The 17,856-nt window shown below is 37.4% G+C and overlaps 1 pseudogene; it reads right to left on the bottom strand.

The window, feature by feature from the left end:
* Positions 1-274: 274 nt before the first annotated feature.
* Positions 275-1,233, bottom strand: LOC110144574 (olfactory receptor 8U3-like; annotated as a pseudogene).
* Between the last annotated feature and the right edge of the window lie 16,623 nt (positions 1,234-17,856).

Here is a 17,856-nt window from a genome sequence, read left to right as displayed (position 1 = left end):
ATCTTTGTTTGGGATACACATATATGTGCTTGGGAGTGTATTTGTGTTTGTATTTGAAGATGATTTCACAATCTTTAAATGCTACAATGTCCTGAGCAGGACTCAGAATCAAACTGACTTTCCAGAACTGACCTGGGCCCTTGTAGTAATTATAAAGATCTGCTGAGGTAAGAATCACATTTTCAGTTTATTGGTAAATAACAATTACAAGAAATGTCAAAAGGGGAAAGACTGACTTATTTTTCTTCTTGTATGTAATAAAGTATTATTATTATTATTTTCTTAATTTTAATATCTTTAAAGTTTCACAACCTTTCCCCAAGACTTTCTTGGAGGCATCTTTTACCTCTTTGTTTCTTAGACTATAGATGAGTGGGTTCAACATGGGGATCACCACTGTATAAAACACAGATGCCATTTTGTCTGTGTCCAGGGAGTGGTTTGACTTGGGCTGTAGGTACATAAAGATCAGTGTGCCATGAAAAAATAGCAACAGCCACCATGTGGGAGCCACAGGTAGAAATAGCCTTGCATCGCCCCTGAGTAGAGGGGATCCTTACAATGGCATTGATGATGAAGAGGTAGGAGGTGAGGACAATGGAAGAAGAACAGATCATATCAAAACCAGCAAAGGCAAAGATCAGAATTTCCTTCATGTGTGTGTCTGAGCATGACAGAGCCAAGAGAGGGAGGTCATCACAGTAGAAATGGTTAATAACATTGGGGCCACAGTAAGTTAGTTGGAAGGTGATGGTGGTGTGGAACAGGGCAACCAGAAATCTGTATACATATGGAACTGCCACTAGTCGAATGCAGACTCTCTTTGACATCAGTGTGGAATAATGCAGAGGACTGCAGATGGCTACATAGCGATCATAGGCCATGGAAGCTAAGAGAAAACACTCCATGATCATGAAGGTGAGAAAACAGCCCAGTTGCGTTGCACAAGCATAGAAAGCAACAGTATTGTGTCCACAACAAAATTCACCATCATCTTTGGTGTGATAGCAGAGGAGCAGCGAAGATCAACAAAGGCCAAGTGACTGAGGAAATAGTACATATGCGTGTGGAGTCGAGCATCAATTCTGATCAAGGTTATCAAGCCCAGGTTGCCCAGCACTGTGACCAGATAGATGACCAAAACACCACAAAGCAGGGGACCTGAAGCTCTGGCCAGTCTGTAATTCCCTGGAGAATGAATTCAGTGACAAAAGTAAGATTCGCTTCAGCCATTTAGTCTAATGGATTTGGCAGAGTTTGTTGTGAGTTGGAGAATAAAAATGACACCTTCTACGGCCTCTGCCAGTGCTGGGGAAGGTGATCATTAGCATCTTCTATCCGTGAGTCACACCATCTTGTGGGCACAAGGTAGCTGCAGCTCTCCAATGGCATGCCATTCTTTCCCCGGGGAAACGATCAATTACCCTCGGAGTAGTCTTCTGAAGTCTTACTTTGCTTTACAAAGAAACAGTACTTCTTTGCTTTGTGATATAGAAAAGATGGGAAGACGCTGATTAAAAATTAAATATCTGAAAGAAAGCACTTGAGACAACTAATAGTAATATTCCAGTGTTTTGGGTGCCACCAAGGTTTTGGTGCCCAGGTACATGTTACAGGGAAAACTTACTCCATGTTGGATATATTTCTTTTCTTTAACCTTTGTTTCCTGTTGCATTTGTTCACTGAAAGAATACTGTTCATACATATTGGTCTACCTCAGAAAACCCTGCCCCTCTGCCTGAATGTTAAACCAAAGTTCATTTGTTCGGGACCCTGTCCACCTGTGGATGGCTACAGGAAGGAAGGAATTAACACATCCTCTGCCCAAGTCTTGCCATTCCAAGAGATGATTGCCTTTTTAATTTACTTCTTCGCCCTCCCCTCATCTCTGTTCTATAAAAGAACCTGTCATCTGGACCTGATTAAATGATTCTTTTGAGCTATCAGTCTGCTATCTTCTTGGCCTGCTGGCTTTCTGAATAAAGTCAATATTCCTTGCCTCAACACTTAAACTCACAGTTAATTGGCTTGCCTTGCAGTAAGCAAAGTGAGCTTGGATTCGGTAAAAAAAATGTGGCAGTTAAAAATACATAATAGATAAATGAAAGTACACTTATATTCCCTGTTTTTCAATTTTGTGTAAGCCCCAAAAGCTTTAAAATATAAAAATGATCTTGCATGATTTACTTACTTACTTTTATAAAATAAGTACTTGATGCTATGTCAGTTAAAAGAAAATCCATCAGATCTATGGGAATAATTTTATTTGCATAAGAATTAAAGAGACTTAGGATTATTTTCCAATTCAAAAATTTACTACATTTTGTAGTTTGTTTCTGAGAGATAACACTAATTAAGTAGTCTGTTAGATAATTTATTCTATACTATATGTAGATAAACACCTTTTCCCAAAAACATGTGTCAGTATATTTCAGGGGCTTAAAACATCCAAAGTACTTACCTTCAGTTGTAAACGTAGTTTTACGGAAGCCTGTAGAGTAGTTCTTAATGAATGCTTCCAAATAATTGCTTCTATTTTTGACGGCTCTGGAAAATTAAGACTAGTTTCTCTAAATCCAATGTTAGCCTATTTGAATTTTATTTTTGATCCTGTCTTTATTTCCCACATAGTGGAACCGTGAAATATTAACAAAAAAAGGAGCCTCAAGACATTGCTGTGTATAATTCCTTCATATTTCAAATTTTATTTATTAATACTATAATTATTTATCTGTTGAAGTTGAGGACTGTCCTTACAGATACTCTACATTGTGTAGAACATGAATTCACTTGTGGTATGGGCTTCACTGACAGCTCAGTTGGTAAAGAATTCACCTGCAATGCAGGAAAACCCAGTTCAATTCCTGGGTAGGGATAATTCACTGGAGAAGGGATAAGCTACCCACTCCAGTATTCTTGGGCTTCCTTTGTGGTTCAGCTGGTAAAGAATCTGCCTGCAATGCAGGAGACCTGGGTTCAATCCCTGGGTTGGGAAGATCCCCTGGAGAAAGGAAAGGCTACCCACTCCAGGATTCTGGCCTGGAGAATTCCATGGACTGTATAGTCCATGGAGTCACAAAGAATTGGACACAACTGAGTGACTTTCACTTTCACTTTTCATAGTTTCTTGCTAACACACTCTGATTAAATTTCTATCCCATTATGTCTGAGTAGCAGTGGGAAAGACCCAGGCTTACAGCTATGGTCACAGAAAATAGGGACTTCCCTGGTGGCTCAACAGTAAAGAATATGTCTGCCAGTGCAGGAGATGTGGGTTCAATCCCTAGGTTGGGAAGATCCCCTAGAAAAGGAAATGGAAACCCATTCCTGTATTCTTGCCTGAGAAGTCTGATGGGCAGAAGAGTTTGGTGGTCTATAGTCCATGGGGTTGCAAACGGCTGGAAATGACTTAGCAACTAAACAGAAACAGCAACACAGAGAGTAGATGGTACAGTATGGGTGTAACTGGGTTTGTTTGACTGCAGAGCCCATATTTCTAATCCATCAAGCCATCCTGGCCAAAGTGTAACAATACTGGCAGATAAGTCCATTTTGCTCTGATATGAACCTAATGTTTAGACAAGTCAAACATGAAAACTGTAGTTGAGCCAAATTTCAGGAGATCAAACTTCTAAAAACTTTTCTAAAAGTATTTAAAGTACAAATAGATATCCTGTAGAAAGGACTGAAATGCAGAGAGTATGAAAGTAAAAAGTGCAGTTAAAATGTTAGAATTATTATGATTCCATTCAATACCACAGCACATAAAGGAGAAAGGTTTCTAGTGGAAAACTAAGTTCTAGGTGGGCGATTAACTATTCAATCTACAAACCTCACATAACTCACCTGCTTGGCCATGATTCTGGCTCCAAATATACTCATTCCGAAGTTGTCTGGGTGACGTAATAGTTCCTAGATCCCTCTGAGTCTAAATTTGAACCTCTAGAGATATCTGAATGATGTAATATCTCCTTCTCTTTTTCTCTCAAAGTATGATGAGCTGAACAAATTACACTTGGGATTTGAAAAAATATATATAATTATCTGTATTCCTGAAGGTACTATACTTCAAGTATACCTATCAGACAATTTCCACAGAAGCAAAAGTAGGTTGTATTAAAGACAGCATTGTAAAAAGACCATATACTTTCATTCATTTAAATAAGAACTCAGGTTTTGTGAAAGGATAAGACCAACATTTAATTTCTGAGTAAAATATGAGAATTTGGGTAATGTCCATATTCTTTTTAGATTTCAAGCTTCCTCAATTGTAAAATCAAGTAAAACATGTTTTATGTTTTAATGAATATTGAATGTATTAATGTATGTAAAGACTCAGTAAACTCTAAGATAAATAGTGAATACTCAAAAGATATTTGCTTTAAAAAGGGAAGTAAATCAGAACATTAAAAAAATAAATATACTTGCTCCAAAAAACTACCTGAAAAATGGAACCACTTCAACACAGTGTCAGACTTTATCTTGGTGAATCTGCATAGTAAAGGAAATATTATCATTAATGGTGAATTCCAGATTTTTTTTCCACAAATTTCAAACTAAAAAATCAACTTTAAACCAATTTCAAAATATGTTTGTGCATGAAAATGGTACTCGCAGCAGTAGACCAACTTCCTGAAAAAGTTGTCCACTGCTTCCAGTTTCTCCTAACTTTTGTCCTTTCCACCCAGCTTTTCCCCACAGCTCTGACACCAGTCCTTTCTAGCTTGTATGATTATTATATGATTGATAAACACAACAAACTTTTGTCAAGTCTTAGTTAGATTCCTCTGAAATTTGAAAATGTTGTACGTTATCTCACTTCTTGTCATTTATGATACCTGATTTCCTTGATTTGTTTCTTTTTTATGTTATTTTTAATTTATTCATTTTGATCTTCATTGCAGTGTGTGGGTTTCTCATTCCAGTGGCTGTGCTCATTATGAAGCATGGGCTCTAGGAACACGGGCTTAGTAGTTTGTGAGTTTGTGGTGCACAGGCTGTTTCTCTGCAACATGTGGGATTTTTCCAGACCAGGGATAGAGCCTGTGTCCCCTGCATCGGCAGGCAGATACTTAACCACTGGGCCACCAAGGAAGTCCCTGTTGCTTGCTTGCTTGCTTGCTTGCTTTCTTTCTTTCTTTCTTTCTTTCTTTCTTTCTTTCTTTCTTTCTTTCTTTCTTTCTTTCTTTCTTTCTTTCTTCTTTTTTTTTTACCTGTAGTAAGGACACTTAACATAACATCTACCCACTTTAATTTTTAAGTACACAATAAGATATTGTTAAACTATAGACAAAGTGCTGTACAGGAGATCTCTAGAGCTATTCATCTTCTATAACTGATACTTTTCTTTCCTAAACAACTCTTATTGACCCCTCCTCCCAGGTCCTGGCAACCACTATTCTACCATTTCTTTGAAGGACTATTTTAGATACATTATATAAGTGGAATAATGAGCAATTAATCCTACTCTAACTGGCTTATTTTACTTATAATATCCTCCAGGCTCATTTATGTTGTCACATATGGCAGAATTTCTTTCTTTTTAAGGCTGATATTCCTATGTATGTATACGCTAACTTTTCTTTTTTAATTTTTTTATTAAAGAATAGTTGACATTTCTGCAGAGCAAAGTGATTCATATCTGTGTGTGTGTGTGTATGTGTGTGTGTGTATGTATATATTATGCCTGGAAGGCTACAGTCCATGGGGTTGCAATGAGGTGGACATGACCGAGTGACTGAGAATGCATTATATATATGTATATGTATATGTGTGTGTATGTATATATATGTATATTCTTCATGTCCATTTCTACTATGGTTTATCACAGAATATAGAATATATTTCCCTATGCTATACAGTGGGAACTTGTTTATCCATTCTATATGTCCTTATAATTAAAATATATATAATAGAACACTACTACTGAGCTGTAAAGAAAAAGTGAAATAATGCCATTTACAGCAACATGAATGGACCTAGAGATGAACTGAGCCACTGAACAAGAGGTATGGATGGAAACATATCTGACAATGAACAGACATGTTAAAGCTGGCAGGTTTTATGGAGGAAATTATTGCATCAAATCTTGTAATTTTGTATAGGTTTGAAAATTTCCATAGCAAAAAACCTGATTACATAATTAGTATTTTTATTAAAAAGGTAAAAATTGTTGAAAGTCTATAAGTAATTGTTTCAGCTCGTGGTTTGAAATACTGATACATCTTTATTAAAACTATTATCATACAGGTCAGCAACTCTTTACAAAAGAAAAATATATATATACATATGTACCTTAAAACTGTCCTTTACAGTTGCTACCTCTGAATGTGATTTAAAAAATGGAATTCAAAATGAAATATATATATATATTATAGATGATGTGTGTGTACTTTAAAAACAAGAGAATTTAGAGATGTACTTTCATAGTTTGTTGCTCTCTGGTTTATGTTGGTGTGATAAGGGGTTCTATAGTGGGATTCTTATTTGAGGAAAGAAAAAAATTTCTTTGGTTGAGATATTTAAAATAATTTAATAATATACATATGTATATATGTATTTGTCTATCTATCATCTATCTATTATACTACTACTACAAATGACAAAAGTATCCAAGAATTTTGTTAGACATTCTGAAAGGGACACAATAATAGTACATTCTTGAGAATTTTAGATTGCATTAATTTTGAAATATATAGCCCTTCTGCAGTTAGACCTTGATTCTTGATACTAGCTAATGATTTAATCAGCTGTGACTTGAGACAAATTATTTAAATTATCTGAGTTTCTCTCATCTAAAATGTGGGAGTACTTATCCTGCACCATTGTGTTTTGTAAGGAATAACAATATAAAGTATGTAGATCTTTTTAGTACCTTGCTTGGCACATAATTAGGACCCAATAAATCTTAGTCACAGTTATCATCATTACTATCATTCTACTTGCAATTATTATAGCAGCATCAATTTGCAGTTTGCAAATTCATTTACTGTCCATTAAAGGTTTACTCATCAAAAGTGCCTGGTGTTATAAGTAGTATTTTTCTTTCTTAATTGGGACTCAGAGTTTATGACTTTCCCAAGTGTGTGTGGGGAGGTAATTGATGAGCTTGAGTCAAACCTACATCCTGCTCCAAAACCTCTAATCTTCCCACTGCAGCCTGCAGTTTGATCTCCCAAAGGAAGATGCTCAAGGCTGAGGAGTAGAGTCATCCCTAAGGAATCAGATGATTACTTCAACACACTCAAACTGCACCCCATATTCATTAATCCTGAGTTGAAACTTTGTTTGTTGAAATTGGTTTCTGTTAATATATCCCCAAGAAAAAGCTGAGAAACATCATTTTAATAAGTCTCCTTGAAACTGATTAAAAGGTAAATCTACTTTTAGCAATTACAGTAGGGAATTCTGTTTGCAGGGAAGAGTTTTGTAATAAGACCCAGAGAGACAGTTTCATCACTGACACTTAAGCACACTCTGACTTCAGTTTCTTTTTACTTAATGATCAGCAATTAATCAATTAAAATATACAAGTAAAGAATGGTAACATATATATATAATTTTATATATTTATTTATATATATCTATATAAGATATATTTATATTTATTATTAATATTATATATTTATTATAAATATAATGTAAATGAATATTTATATATAATATATTATATATATATAGTATATATATAATTTTTTCTTAGTTTCCCCGGATAGTCTGAATTTTTGCAACCTGACTAGAAATGGAAATATTAGCCTAATTTCTTTCATATCATATATTATGGGTAAGCAATAGACCCTTGGGAACTTGTAAATTTTGTGGAGAGATACTTCATATTCACTAACACCAAAAACTTCTGTAATAGAATCACTGATTAAGTTTTTTTTCAAATTCAATGCTGCTACCTTTTTTTTTTCATAATTCAGATTTTTAACATATGAGGGAAGGTATTGCTAGAATGCATTAAAGGATACCAATGGGTTTAATCCTTCCCTGAATTAAAAAAAAAAAATAAATCCTAAAAAGTCAACTAGGTAAAAGCTAACTCAGTTGGAGATAGGATTGAAATAGCTAATGCAATGTACTACCAATGTGAGATGACATATACCATGTGTGCACAGTTTGGATTATGTGATAAAGTGTAAGCTGCAATAATTAGACAAAGTTTTGGTTTCTTCATAACTCTAGAATAGAAATTATGAACCAAAATATGATTAAAATGCTCATATTTATGGTTTGATAATTTTCTATAAATTAGACAGGGCACAAAAATCTCATCACGATGGAAACAAGATACCAAAGGTATCAAATGAAGTCCAGTCATTGCCAGTGCCCAGCATCCAGTTGTGTCCAGCTCTTTGTTACTGCATGAATTGTAACCTGCCAAGCTCCTCTGTCCATGGACTTTTCCAAACAAGAATACTGGAGTAGGTTACCATTTCCTAATATAGGGATCTTCCCAGCTCAGGGATTGAACCTGTGTCTGTTGCATCTCCTGCACTGGAAGGCAGATTCTTTATCATTACTTGGGAAGCCCTCAAATCAATTTACTCTGTGAAAACAAATAAAAAACTTGCTTCAAGGAATAAGTCAAATTTTCAGCTAAAAATTATCAGAGAAATAATTTTATATGTGTGTGTTTAATTGGAGAAGGCAATGGCACCCCACTCCAGGATTCTTGCCTGGAAAATCCCATGGACAGAGGAGCCTGATGGGCTGCAGTCCATGGGGTCTCAAGAGTTGGACACTACTGAAGCGATTTAGCAGCAGCAGCAGCAGCAGCAGCAGTGTGTTTAATATCAGGGTCTCCTAAGTGGCAGGCAGATGCTTTATCGTCTGAGCTACCAGGGAAGCCCAAATAAAAGCTAAAATAGTATAATGAAGGTATCAGTTCAGTTCAGTTCAGTCTCAGTCATGTCTGAATCTTTGCAACCCCATGAATCACAGCATAACAGGCCTTCCTGTCCATCACCAACTCCTGGAGTTTACTCAAACTCATGTTCATCCGATCAGTGATGCCATCCAACAATCTCATCCTCTGTCATCCTCTTCTCCTCCCGCCCCCAATCCATCCCAGCATCAGGGTCTTTTCCAATGAGTCAACTCTTCGCATGAGGTGGCCAAAGTATTTGAGTTTCAGCTTCAGCATCAGTTCTTCCAATGAACACACAGGACTGATCTCCTTTAGGATGGACTGGTTCAATCTCCTTGCAGTCCAAGGGACTCTCAAGAGTCTTCTCCAACACCACAGTTCAAAAGCATCAATTTTTCGGCCTTCAGCTTTCTTCACAGTCCAACTCTAACATCCATACATGACCACTGGAAAAACCATAACCTTGACCAGATGGACCTTTGTTGGCAAAGTAATGTCTCTGCTTTTTAATATGAAATGTAGGTTGGTCATAACTTTCCTTCCAAGGAGTAAGCGTCTTTTAATTTCATGGCTGCAATCACCATCTGCAGTGATTTTGGAGCCCCCAAAAATAAAGTCTGACACTGTTTCCACTGTTTCCCCATCTATTTCCCATGAAGTGATGGGACCAGATGCCATGATCTTAGTTTTCTGAATGTTGAGCTTTAAGCCAACTTTTTAACTCTCCTCTTTCACTTTCATCAAGAGGCTTTTTAGTTCCTTTTCACTTTCTGCCATAAGGGTGGTGTCATCTGCATATCTGAGGTTATTGATATTTCTCCCAGCAATCTTGATTTCAGCTTGTGCTTCTTCCAGCCCAGTGTTTTTTATGAGGTAGTCTGCATAGAAGTTAAACAAGCATGGTGACAATATACAGCCTTGATGTACTCCTTTTCTTATTTGGAACCAGTCTGTTGTTCCATGTCCAGTTCTAACTACTGCTTCCTGACCTACATATAGGTTTCTCAACAGGCAGGTCAGGTGGTCTGGCATTCCCATCTCTTTCAGAATTTTCCACAGTTTACTGTGATCCACACAGTCAAAGGCTTTGGCATAGTCAATGAAGCAGAAGTAGATGTTTCTCTGGAACTCTCTTGCTTTTTCGATGATCCAACGGATGTTGGCAATTTGATCTCTGGTTCCTCTGCCTTTTTGAAAACCAGTTTGAACATCTGGAAGTTCAGGGTTCATGAGTTGCTGAAGCCTGCCTTGGAGAATTTTGACCATTACTTTACTAGTGTGTGAGAGGAGTGCAATTGTGCGGTAGTTTGAACATTCTTTGGCATTGCCTTTCTTTGGGACTGGAATGAAAACCGACCTTTTCCAGTTCTGTGGCCACTGCTGAGTTTTCCAAATTTGCTGGCATATTGAGTGCAGCATTTTCACAGCATCCTTTTTCAGGATTTGAAATAACTCAACTGGAATTCCATCACCTCCACTAGCTTTGTTCATAGTGATGCTTCCTAAGGCCCTCTTGACTTCACATTCCAGGATGTCTGGCTCTAGGTGAGTGATCACACCATCGTGATTATCTGGGCCATGAAGATCTTTTTTGTACAGTTCTTCTGTGTATTCTTGCCACCTCTTCTTAATATCTTCTGCTTCTGTTAGGTCCATACCATTTCTGTTCTTTATTGTGCCCATTTTTGCATGAAATATTCCCTTGGTATCTCTAATTTTCTTGAAGAGATCTCTAGTCTTCCTGACTCTGCTGTTTTCCTCTAATTTCTTTGCATTGTCCGCTGAGGAAGGCTTTCTTATCTCTCCTGGCTATTCTTTAGAAGTCTGCATTCAAATGGGAATAGCTTTCCTTTTCTCCTTTGCTTTTCACTTCTCTTCTTTTCACAGCTATTTGTAAGGCCTCCTCAGACAACCACTTTACCTTTTTGCATTTCTTTTCCATGGGGATGGTCTTGATCCCTGTCTCCTGTACAAAGTCACGAACCTCCATCCATAGTTCATCAGGCACTCTGTCTATCAGATCTAGTCCGTTAAATCTACTTCTCACTTCTACTGTATAGTCATAAGGGATTTGATTTAGGTCATACCTGAATGGTCTAGTGATTTTCCCCCACTTTCTTCAATTTAAGTCTGAATTTGGCAATAAGGAGTTCATGATCTGAGCCACAGTCAGCTCCTGGTCTTGTTTTTGCTGACTGTATAGAGCTTCTCCATCTTTGGCTGCAAAGAATATAATCAATCTGATTTCGGTGTTGACCATCTGATGATGTCCATGTGTAGAGTCTTCTCTTGTGTTGTTGGAAGAGGGTATATTCTATGAAGGCATATGTAGAGAATTAATCATGAATAGCCATATCCTCCTTCATAGTTAAATAAAAAAGACTGAAACTGGGTATATTCGAAATTAAGTACCACAAACTAGGTAAAGAAAATAAGAAGCCTTATGTAACTTGATTTAAAAATTAAAGCAACAACCACAACTACAAAGAAAACATAACTAAATGGAATCATTTTTTAGCCAATTTATCTGTAGTTCCTGACACAACTGGGGACTTAATAAATTATTGTAGAGCAATAAATGAATTTCTCAAAAAGTTTTAGCAGTCTGACTCCCAAAAAACAATCTCATTATTTTCAAAGGATGTTTCCTCTTTTATGTTAATTTATTTAATTATTAGTAAAATTTAAAATTGTAAGTTTAAATTAAATTTAAATTAAAGTTACTAATGATTAACATACAATTTACTAAAGATTTAATGCTTCCCTGGTGGCTCAGGGACAAAGAATCTGCCTGCCAATGAAGGAGACACGATTTCAATCCCTGAGTCTGGGAGACCTTCTGCAGAAGGAAATGGCAACCCACTCCATATTCTTATCTGGAAAATCACATGAACACAGGAGCCTAGTGGGTTATAGTCCCTGGAGTTTCAAAAGTGTTGGAAATGACACAGCAACTAAACAACAATAATGATTTAATAGGCATAAAAGAGAAAATATTATTTTTAAAGAATGAGCTTGGCAAGTGAAAACTATATATATAATTATTAATGTTAGTGCAGAAAAAAATGTAAACTCTTACAACTCTGTTGAGAATCTTTACTTAGTTTCCAGTTTGTGTCAACAAACACATATAAAAAGGCTGATAAGAGATCAAAGCTTCTTCCCATATGATAAATAACAGAGAAGACAAAGGAACAAACCAACTAAAAGTTTGGTATAACAATAAATGATATCTGGGGAAAAACATGTAAGTCGGGGAAGGGAAGCAGTGTACTAGTGATTGATGCTGATGTGGCATTTATGACAATACAGACATGATTCTAGATCTTTTACACAATGTAGATCCTTTATATTTGCATAGTTTACACACACACACATTTAATCCTCAAGGTCACACCAGAAGAAGTTACTATGTCCATTCTGTTTCAGAGATGTTGAAAACAAAACATAAGCTGTTATGTGAATAAGTATTGTCATGGCTCATACCAACGAAGCCAGAATTTGGGCCTAGATAACCTAAGTCTAGAGTTCTCACATTTCACACTATGAAAGTGTCCAGGGGGTGAAAGATTGAGATGTCAAAGAAAGGTAACCTAGGCAGAGGGAAACCTAGGGTAACCTAGGCAAACATGGGGTCTCCCAGGTGGCTCTAGTTTGCCAATTCAGGAGATATAAGAGACATGGGTTTAATCCCTGAGTTGGAAAGATCCCCCTGAGGGAGGGCATGACAACCCACTCCAGTATTCTTTCCTGGATTATTCAATGGATGGAGGAGCCTAGAACATACACACACAAGCTGGCATGCACATATATATATATATATATATATAATATATATATGTATGTACAAAGAAGGGAATGGAGACAGGGGCGAGAATTAAGATAAATGTAGTCAGAAAGCCATAAACAGCTTAATCATTGCCAGTTCTGTGGACCCCTGTAAAATTTTTGAAGTGATGTTGATTAACCTAGAGCCTGTTATACAGAATGAAGTAAATCAGAAAGAGAAAAATAAACATCATATATTACTGTGTATTTATGAAATCTAGAAAAATGGTGCTGATGAACCTGTCGGCAGGGCAGAAATAGAGACACAGACATAGAGAAGGGACTTGTGGACACAGGAGGAGAAGGAGTTGTTGATTAGCCCGTAAACATGTCCGGCTGTTTTCAATCTCATGGACTGCAGCATGCCAGGCTTCCCTGTCTTTCACCATCTCTTGGAGTTTGCTCAAACTCATGTCCATTGAGTCAATAATGTCATCCAGCCATCTCATCCTCTGTCGCCCATTTCTCTTTCTGCCCTCAATCTTTCTCAGCATCAGGGTCTTTTCCAATGAATCAGTTCTTCATAGCAGGGGGCCAAACCATTGGAACTTCTTCCTTAGTTCTTCCAATGAATACTCAATGTTGATTTCCTTTAGGATTGACTGGTTTGATGTTCTTTCAGTCCAAGGGACTCTCAAGAGTCTTCTCCAGCACCACAATTTGAAGGCATCAATTCTTTAGCACTCAGCCTTCTTTATGGTTCAACTGTCACATCCTTACATGACTACTGAAAAAAAAAAAATAATAGCTTTTATTATACGGACCTTTGTCAGCAGAGTAATGTCTCTGCTTTTTAAGAAGTTGTCTAGATTTATTATCTTTTCATCCAAGAAGCAAACATCTTTTAATTTTGTGGCTATAGCCACAGTCTGCAGAAATTTTGGAGCCCAAGAAAATAAAATCTAGCACTGTTTCCACTTTTTCCCCATCTATTTGCCATGAAGTGATGGGATGAGATGCCATGACCTTAATTTTTTGAATATTGAGTATTAAGCCAGCTTTCTCACTCTCCTCATTCACCTTCATCAGAAGGTTCTTTAGTTTCTCTTTGTTTTCTTCCATTAGAACAGTGTCATCTGCACATCTGAGAGAGTGGGGCAAATTGAGACTATGTCATTGACATGTATACACCACCATGTGTATAATAGATAGCTAGTGGGGAAACTGCTGTAGAGGACAGGGAGCTCATTTGGTGCTCTGAGATGACCTAGAGGGATGAGATGGAGGGGGAACTGGGAGGGAAACTCAAGAGAAGGAGATATATGTCTATTTAAAGCTGATTAACATTGTTGTACAGCAGAAATCGACACAACATTGTAAAGCAATTATATTCCAATTCAAAATAACTTTGAAAAAAACATTTAAAAAATCTGATTTCTATAGTGCGTGAAATAAGCAACTGTTGGAGGATTCTGTGCCAGGGAGTGAGATAACCTAGTTTACTCTTTAAACAAATTACTCTGCTTTACAATTGACTGAAGAGAGAAAGGATGGAAGCAAGGAACCTAGCTGAAAGGATGATGGATAAAAACATGGAGTAGCATTCTAGATGGTAAAATAAATCGGATGTCAGATAAATTGGAAGATAACACCAATCTGAAGTCCTCCAAGTCAAGAGTGACTCAAGGTATTTGCCTGGAGCAACCATAGGATTCAGAGGAGTTTGAGAGGAACAGACTTGAGAAAGGAAAGGGAATGGTATTAGAAACTCAGTTTTGGACACTATATCTAAGATGCTTAGTGCACTACCAAGTAAAGACATCAATCTGATGTTGAATATGAGAGTTTAGAATTCAGAATGTACTAAAGTGAAGAGTTACATTGGGAACAATTTGCATATGAACACTGTTAAATGGAATAGGACTGAATGAAATTAACAAGTAAAGGAAAATGTGTAAATATGGCCAGATGAAATTGACAAGGACTTGAACTTGTGTCTGTTCAGCATTTAGAGGTCAAGGCAATGAAGAGAAACCAGCAATGAAACTGAGGATGAACATTCAGGAAGAAATTCAGTGGGGGAATGAAAATTCAAATGTGATAAATTTCATCAAGGAAGGAAAAACTATGGCAAATGTGGCTGATATAAATAGTGTAATCTTGTTAAGTGGGGTTTATATTGAATAATGGGAATAAAAGGATGATTGGAATGATTTCATGAGGAGTGGGAGGACATACCCTGGAGGCAGCATACAAATACAAACAATTTTCCAAAAAAAAAAAAAAAACAGTGCTGTAAAAAAGATAATTTTGCAGTAAAATAAGTACAAGGCTATGTTTGTTTGTTTGTTTGCTTGTTTTTTCCAGTAGTCATGTAATGATGACAAGGTTGGACTATAAAGCAGACTGAGGGTCAAAGAATGTATTCTTTCAAGTTGTAATGCTGGAGAAGACTCTTAAGAGTCCTTGGACTGCAAGGGGATCAAACCAATTAATCCTAAAGGAAAGAAACCCTGAATATTCATTGGAAGGACTGATGCTGAAGCTGAAGCTCCAATATGTTGGCCACCTGATGTGAAGAGCCAGCTCATTGAAAAAGACCTTGATGCTGGGAAAGATTGAGGGCAGGAGGAGAAGGAGGTGACAGAGGATGAGATGGTTGGATGGCACCACTGATTGAATGTACATGAGTTTGAGCAAACTCTCGGAGATAGTGAAGGACAAGGAAGACTGGCATGCTGCAGTCCATGGGGTTGAAAAGAGTTGGACACAACTTGGTGACTGAACAACAACAGCAAAAATGTTAAAGTAGTCTTATTGTCTCACTCAACATTTCTTTTTTTCAGTACTTAATCTTAAAAATATTGGATCATTCTAAACCAATCTTGAGTAAGAGAATTTATTAGAGGATTAGTATTTGCTAATTTGTTGTTCTTTGTCATGTTCTATGTCATGTCCGACTCTTTTGGCCACAAGTCATGTCCATGGACTGTGATAAGCTAGCAACTTCTGTCCATGAAATTTTCCAGGCAAGAATACTGGAATGGGTTGCCGTTACCTTCTCCAGTGGATCTTCCCACCATTTACTTCTCCTTGGAATCTATCCCAGGGATAGAACTCGTGTCTCCTGTATTGGCAGGTGGATTCTTTACTACTGAGCCACCAAGGAAGCATTTTACTAATTAGAAAAAGTGACAAAATATTGAAATTGGATATATTATAGAGCATTAGAAACATTTTGGAAATAATCTTACATGGTATATAAAATTCTGATATTGTAGTAATAGTACTGTTAGTAGCTGGTATCCAACTCTTTGCAACTCTGTGAACTATAGTCTGACAGGTTACTCTGAACATGGGATTCTCCAAGCAGGAATATTTGAATGGGTTGCTATTCCCTTCTCCATGGGATCTTCCTGACCCAGGGACTAAATCTAGGTCTTTTGCATTACAGGTGGATTCTTTACCATCTGAGACACCAGGGAAGCCCAGAATCCTGATACAGCATCAGGCTTTTATATTTGAGGGACCTGAATTTGGCAACTCATCTAGGAGCCATATTTGGTGAATCCACTGATGTAGAACCTCTGAGTTTATGGGACAGCTGTGCTATGCTATACCATTTTATATAAGGGAATTTATCACCCCTGCATTTGATGGGGAGGGTGGAGAGGTGTCCTAGAACCACCCCCCCCCCCCCTGGATATTGATGAACGACTAACTTGCTGGTAAAAAAAAAAAAAAGTGGGGGGGAGCAGTATAAGTAGTAAATCATCATATACTCTATGAACATATTTTAATAAAGTACATAAAATATGAAGGAAAATGAATTGCCTTCAAACTTGGAGTAGTTACCTGTAGTGGATGACTTATATTGTCTATTTTTCATATTTTTCTGTATATCAAATTTTATTATGATGCATACATATACATTTGACCCTTGAGCAATGTAGGATTAGGGACATAAACCCCACTGGCTGTAGAATTTGGCTTAATTTTGCATTAGATATACAGTTCTTCATCTGAAGAGTCAACCAACTTTGGATAGAATAGGAAAAAAGCAGAGACATTACTTTGTCAACAAAAGTTCATCTAGTCAAGGCTATGGTTTTTCCAGTGGTCATGTATGTATGTGACAGTTGGACTATAAAGAAAGCTGAGTGCCAAAGAATTGATGCGTTTGAACTGTGGTGTTGGAAAAGACTCTTGAGAGTCCTTTGGACTGCGAGGAGATCCAACCAGTCCATCCTAAAAGACATCAGCCCTGGGTGCTCATTTGAAAGACTGATGTTGAAGCTGAAACTCCAATACTTTGGCCACCTGATGCGAAGAGCTGACTCATTTGAAAAGAGTCTTATGCTGGGAAAGACTGAGGGCAGGAGGAGAAGGAGACTATAGCCAATGAGATGGCTGGATGGCACCACTGACTCAGTGGATATGAGTTTGGGTAAACTCCGGCTGTTGGTGATGGACAGGGAGGCATGGAGTGCAGTGGTTCATTGGGTCGCAAAGACTCAGACACGACTGAGTGACTGAACTGAACCGATACAGACCTACAAGATCTTCTAGAACTAACACCCAAAAACTAACACCCAAGAACTAACACTCCTTTTCACTATAGGGGACAGGAATGCAAAAGTAGGAAGTCAAGAGATACCTGGAGTAACAGGCAAATTTGGCCTTGGAGTACAGAATGAAGCAGGGCAAAGGCTAATAGTTTTGCCAAGAGAACACACTGGTCATAGCAAACACCCTCTTCCAAAACACAGGAGAAGACTCTACACTTGGATATCACCAGATGGTCAATATCAAAATGAGATTAATTATATTATTTGCAGCTGAAGATGGAGAGGCTCTATACAGTTAGCAAAAACAAGACTGGGAGCTGATTGTGGCTCAGATCGTGAACTCCTTATTGCCAAATTCAGACTTAAATTGAAGACAGTAGGGAAAACCACCAGACCATTCAGGTATGACCTAAGTCAAATCCTGTACAATTATACAGCAGAAATAACAGGTAGATTCAAGGGATTAGGTCTGATAGACAGAGTGCCTGAAGAACTGTGGGCAGAGGTTCGTAACATTGCACAGGAGGCAGTGAATCAGACCATCCACAAGAAAACAAAATGCAAAAAAGCAAAATGATTATCTGAGGAGGATTTACAAATAGCTGAGAGAAGAAGAGAGAATAAAGGCAAAGGAGAAAAGGAAAGATA

The sequence above is a fragment of the Odocoileus virginianus genome, unplaced genomic scaffold (assembly GCF_023699985.2).
Source record: "Odocoileus virginianus isolate 20LAN1187 ecotype Illinois unplaced genomic scaffold, Ovbor_1.2 Unplaced_Contig_48, whole genome shotgun sequence".
Lineage (NCBI taxonomy): Eukaryota > Metazoa > Chordata > Mammalia > Artiodactyla > Cervidae > Odocoileus > Odocoileus virginianus.
Note: the sequence above shows the minus strand (reverse complement) of the source record. Positions and strands in the feature narration are given on the sequence as shown.